We start from the raw sequence: 6,504 nt of genomic DNA, 5'->3' as shown, positions 1-6,504 counted from the left end.
GCAAAGTGGGAATATACCGGCAGGTGTAATGGATCAGTCCTAATTAGATTAAAGTACTGAGTAGGGATAGGGGACTCACAGTTTAGGGAGTATATATGTTACAATTTCGTTTAATTAACCTAAATTACGTTACTTCTCAGCACAGGTTCAATAGGCATGAGATTAACTATGTAACTATGTAAACTATGGAGTAGCTTAATTGTCTTACTGTATGATCAGTTGAAGGAGTTGAGTTTATATTATCTACTCATCAAACAAATAAAAATGATCTTGGGGTACGTATCATTATCAGTATCGATATGGCTGGTTTAAGGAAAGTAGAGTAAATCACCTCTCGGCGTGGAAGTAAGCAGTTGATATCAGATGGATATATTTACAACAGAAACCGCGAGAGGCAAACCTGCACACATTGGCGATGTGTCGTCAAGACGTGCAAAGGGAAATGTACGAGTGTCGGTGACTTTCTTCGCAATCAGTCGGAACATTCGCCTGAAGATGAAACCAGAGTGAGCTTTGTCAGCAATCTTCGTAAAAGAGCGCGAGAAGAAACCACACAGATGCAGGCATTGTACGAGGAGCAAGTCACTCAAGTCGATGAAGCCAACATCCCAGCAATGCCATCATTTCTGAGCGTGAAAAGTGCACTTCACGGTAAATATCATCCCGTATTTTTTACTTGGTTAGAATTAACTCTTTTTTTAGGTCCGACATAACTTGTTTCGCTCTTGTTTAACATTTCAAGTTAATGAAACTGTTCCTTTGCTCTTTATAAGGTATCGTCACAAGACCATCCCAGCGTTACCTAGGTCGCGGTCAGCAGTAGACATTGAAGACAAATGGTCAGAGACAACAGATGGACGACCCTTTCTACTGTTCAGCGACGGAGACGATGACAAGATCCCTGCGCTCTCCACTGCAGAACAGATACAAGATCAGCTTGCTTATCTGTGTGTAATGATCTTCCAAACGCACTAGCGACGGTTAATAGGGCGCTTCTTGTGTTCAGAAACGAGTAACAACAATGTTTGTCCACAATTAACTCATTGATTAAGAGAGCATAAATAATGCCCGTGAGCGTTTAGCAGTGCGTTGCCAAGGTAACTAACGAGTGAAAATAATCCATATGTTTTGTCTTTTACGCCCAATGGAATATTATTCTGCAAATAATTTAAACTGAACTTTTATTAGTCGGTTTTCGTTTTGCCTTTCAAAACCTTTGTTCACTGGTCGAAATAAGTGTTAAATTAGGCTCATCAAATATTCGAGTGTGATATTTGTGAGTATTGGTCACGACACAGCTATGTTGAATTAAGTTTACAATGTCATGGTAGGCGACCGGTACATTGGTCTGCCCTCACTTCACACCAAACACCTCTTGAAACTGGTCCGCAACCATTCTCCCCTTTGGAACAGTACTGCGTGTCAATATGGGAGGAAGGTCGACTATTCATTAGCGTCAAGCTTCTTTAAATGTGTTCAAACGAGAAATGATATTTTTACTTTCAAGAAGTGTTACGGTAAACATCTGAAGGGCATTTTGAAAGCTGTCGCAATAGTGACAAAGCGATGCCTGAAGCAATTACTTCCCACGTTCCCGTGTTTGATCTAGTGAACAGCAGATAATATTGACATGGTTTTGTGACGGGTGCAGAGGGGGCACGGGATACGCTCACTTTTTTGGCGAACACCTGGTGTCATCACTATTTGGTGATAATTCACACAGACGTGCTTACGATGTAGTCGGAATTATGCAACGAGGATTTCTTATGATTATGTAGATGGTTTTGTTGCTTTTCCGCTACCCCTTCGCTCAATGATCTAACATAACTGAGCAGCGGAGAGCACGTTATAATGGCAAACACACGCAGGAAAATACACCATGCACAGCTGTTTGATATGCACAATGCAAGGGCACGAGAGGTCTTGTGACGTGATGTCGACGTGAGGATCTCGGTTGTTGTTGGAAGGTAACAGCCTTCGTTGTTTGCACGGAATGTTTATGGGAAGGTAAGGGAGCACGGGTTGCCCAGTCGTCTAAGGCGCCGCAATTCGCTGTGCAGAGTTGCGTCCCTTCGGCACGCAAGAAACCTATGATTGTGGGTTCGAATCCCGGTTCGCCCCGATTATGTTTCGAGGTTTGTCGGCACCATACCCGTGCTCATGGGTTTCACCGAAGTGGTAAACGTCTGAGACCTGCATCACTTCGGGCTTTCCTCCCACATTAAGCTGACACGCCGCGATATAACTGTAATACTGTTAAAAGCGGCGTTTAACACAACTCACTCACTCACTCACTCCATGAGAACAAAAAGGCAATTGCCTTAAAGATATAATGAACATTGAGGCAAAGAGGGAAATAATTTACTGCTTTCATTGTTATTGTTTTCAGAAACAATTAATAATTATCTCTATGCTTTTCAGATCTTTGGTTTAAATCAGTGCACCATATATAACACGTCGGCAATGTTAAAACTGTTGTCAATCCAACATAGATTTCCATTTATAGCTATCCAAATGATTTGCAAGTGACATCTGTGCTTGTGGATACTGATTCTATGTACATTATATAAGATTTCGATGGGAAAAATACCGAAAGTAGTTACCCTTCTAACGGATGTATTGATAATTTATTGATTGCTCCGGATGTGAGTGGCACAAAGCAACAGATGTTAAAGGAGGTGAAATGGGGTTGAACGGTTTTTTTAACTTATGAAGCGATGCGCATGCAGGTGTGTGCGCGCGCGCGCGCGTCTGTGTGTGTGTGTGTGTGTGTGTGTGTGTGTGTGTGTGTGTGGCCGCTTGTACTAGTTCAAACTAATGTCTATTTTTTCCATGTCATAGATCGTTTTGCATGTGAATCATCGCCCGCCCGCCCGCAACCGTAATTGCTTTTTGCCAAAGAAAACTACTCTAGTCTATGAGACGTCACGTCTGCCACGTCTGAGATAATGATCTCGCTAACATTGCTTCATAACTAATGTGTCTAAAGTTGCCTGCACCTGTAAGCGGCCTCCGTTTGTTTGTTTGTAAGCACTGAAAGTAGCACCTATCTGACATTGTTTATTTGCATAGTTATCCATTTATAACTCCAACGAAAACCGCTTCTATCTGTTAGCTCTATCCCCGAGGCGCCGATGGATTGTTTAAGTTAACGCGAAACCGGCTATGAAGTGGTATTTGCCTTTAGTCAACATCTATGTCCGCCTGCAAGCGTTGAAATTCGACACTGAGTTTGTGGGTGCGAGAGTTAAGAAGATTAATTTTGTCGCGGTGAATGTGAGAGGATAGGATTGTACAATGAACCGTCTTACAGTTGTCAATAGATTCAGAAATCTACTTTCAGTGACGATTTTTTTCTGATTACAGGTATGGTTTGAATGAGATTGGGTACAAGTTGTTCAACTTCGGACTCTTCCTCCCAACGGAAATGTTTTTTGTCGCTTATGTTTAGATGGTGACTGCGTTGGAGAAAACCGTGAGCATTAGCATTGACTGTTCTTTTTGTACAAAGTTGGCGGCAAAACGACACGTATTTTTCATTTTTTTGTCATGTGGAATTCGAAGTGAGTGAATGAGTATGGTTTTACGCCGCTTTTCACAATATTCAATATCACGGCGGGGGACACCAGAAATGGGCTTCACACATTGTACCTGTGTGGGGAATCGAACCCGGGCCTTCGGCGTGACGAGCGAAAGATTTAACCACTGGGCTACCCCACCGCCCCGGAATTCGAAATGAACGTCAATTTCCAGACCTGGATTGAACTGGGAAATACTGTTGTGGTGAAAGCCAACAGCATTTGTTAAAACATTTTTAACTGTATTTTTATTGACGTGTGTTGCAGACGTGGGGCTGCCTTTTAGCCTCAAGGTCAGCCTAGATACATCCCAGATGACATGCTGTGAACAAACCCAATTACATGTCCTCATTTTCCAGATGCCCAATTAAAACATAAACGTTTAAGTCATGTTGCATTTTTATAAACAAATTATATTGTATGACCAATGAAGCAAAGAGGAGAAATAATTAACTGCTTTCATTGTTATTGTTTTAAGAAGCAAATAATAACTAACTGTTTTACAGATCCGTGGTTTGAATAAGTACATCATATATACTCAAAGAAAAAAGTTAAGCACATCCTCATGTATTTCATTATTGTTTGGTACCAATATTTGTAACAGTCAAAAAAGATATAATTACGGGAAGAATTATAATTTCTCGAGATGATGTAATCAGTCATGCGTGACAAAAGCTCACGTGCCATGCATGATATGCCCGTGCAGCATGCTACCCTCGAGTATCTCTAAAAGCAGTATATCCAAACGTTAACATTGCTTTCTTAAGCTCGGTTTCAAACAGTTATTCCATGACATTGTGTGACCATGGCACGAAGGCGGTTATTAAACTGTCTTGTAATGCCATTGGTCGGGATTTGGGGTATCATCACACTGTCGTAAGCCGTTTAGTTGAGAAACATGCTGACCGGTGATGTACACAGTGCCGTCTGAAACAGCTGTGGTTGCCCAATCGTCGTTTCAGCACCAGAACCGTCAGGAATCGACTGAAAGCAACAGGACTGAGTCATAAAGCGTCCCTTGTTGAGAGATCACCACAAAGCTGCTCGTTTAGCATGGTGCGAGACAGAACTGAAACTTGGAGACGGATCCATTGGTCCGATGAAAGTCGCTTTCTGCTCCACATCACTGATGGAGGAACGAGAGTTCAGAGGCACCGGAACACGGCCTACACCCCCAGGGACATTAGAACCGACTGTTGCATACAGCGGGGGCTCGGTAATGGTTTGGGGATGCATCTCTCATGATTGCATTTGGATTTGGTCAGCATAAGGGGCAACTTAACAGGGGCTCAGTACATCCGGGGCGTTTTGAGGCCAGCCACCCTCTCGCTACTTGACCTCAGTACATGGATGACAATGCCGGGCCTCATCGTTGGCATGCAGTCTCGGATTACACGAGGGCCAATGCAATAACGACTCTACTCTGGCCAGCAATGAGCCCAGGTTTGAACCCCCTTGAACATGTTTGGGATATTCTAGGGGCGGCGCATACGGGAACGAGACCCTCCTGTACAAGATTTACGCGAATTGGAAGCCTCAGGAGTGGTTGTTGTCAACTGGAGGCATGAGACGTAGGGTGGGACGCGTCATCCGGGCACGTGGCGGTTATAGCCATAACTGATCTGTTTTACATGCCATGTCAAGTGGAGACTGAGGAACATTTTCGCATGAAACATCAAACGCAACTCGTTTACTTAATCCTGCAGCTCCATACTTTTTTGAGGCATTGTCTAAGGTCAAAAACAGTACCTGTGTTACCATGATGTGTTTGTCAGTAAATTTCAATCCGACTCCCCATTATCTTCTTTATTTGTATCGGGGGCACGGGTGGCCCAGTCGTCTTAGGCGCCGCAATTCGCTGTGCAGAGTTGCGTCCCTTCGGCACGCAAGAAACCTATGATTGTGGGTTTGAATCCCGGTTCGCCCCGATTATGTTTCTAGGTTTGTCAGCACCATACCCGTGCTCGTGGGTTTCACCGAAGTGGTAGACGTCTGAGACCTGCATCACTTCGGGCTTTCCTCCCACATTAAGCTGACACGCCGTGATATAACTGGAATACTGTTAAAAGCGGCGTTAAACCCAACTCACTCACTCACTCACTTTATTTGTATCTCCCAGCTCCTGTGGTCAGTCATCCCATGCCATGACTTTGCCATTTGTCATGGTTTAGAAATAGGGGCGTGCTTAACTTTTTTCTTTGTGTATATAACACGTCGACAATGTTGAAACTGTGTGTGTGTGGCTGTACTTGTCCAGACTAATGCCGATTTTATAGTGCTGGTCTCCTGGCATACCGTGCCGCAGTTTAACATGAATACACTACTCACAGTACAGGGCCGTGAATGCCGGTAGGACGCGGCTGTGAATCAAACGCCCGACCTTATGCCCTCCGGGAAGACGCTCAACCACTATGGAGGCGGCCGTATTGTAGGAGACCGAGTACAAGGTAATGTGTTTGTATAATAAATACTGAATAACCACATTACTTTCTATCGATTCATTTCAGACTCTCCTGTCACTACTCTTATAGGGGCGGTCGGGTAGCCTAGTGGTTAAAGCGTTCGCTCGTCACCCCGAAGATCCGGGTTCGATTCCCCACATGGGTACAATGTGTGAAGCCCATTTCTGGTGTCCCCCGCCGTGATATTGCTGGAATATTTGTTAACAGCGGCGTAAAACCAAACTCACTCATTCACTCCTCTTATAGAAGGAAAATTAATATTAGGCCCAGTATCAAATGATACTGTAGATGAATGCCTTTGTTTGTTTTAATTGTGTGATGTTCAATGGAACAACAATAAGTTTCCCATCTCCCTATTACATTAATCAAAATTACCAAGTTATTCTGATGCAAAAACATATCTCATTTCTGTTGTCACATTCTTTGTAGATTTAAATAGAAGAACTCATCTATGTTTTGCCACC

General features: G+C 43.5%; 1 pseudogene; it reads left to right on the top strand.

Moving 5' to 3' along the window:
* The first annotated feature begins 299 nt into the window (after positions 1-299).
* On the top strand, positions 300-975 carry LOC139465109 (uncharacterized; annotated as a pseudogene).
* The last annotated feature ends 5,529 nt before the right edge of the window (positions 976-6,504 follow it).

The sequence above is a fragment of the Haliotis cracherodii genome, unplaced genomic scaffold (genome assembly GCF_022045235.1).
Source record: "Haliotis cracherodii isolate W230 unplaced genomic scaffold, xgHalCrac1.p SCAF_17, whole genome shotgun sequence".
In the NCBI taxonomy this organism is placed as follows: Eukaryota; Metazoa; Mollusca; class Gastropoda; order Lepetellida; family Haliotidae; genus Haliotis; species Haliotis cracherodii.
Note: the sequence above shows the minus strand (reverse complement) of the source record. Positions and strands in the feature narration are given on the sequence as shown.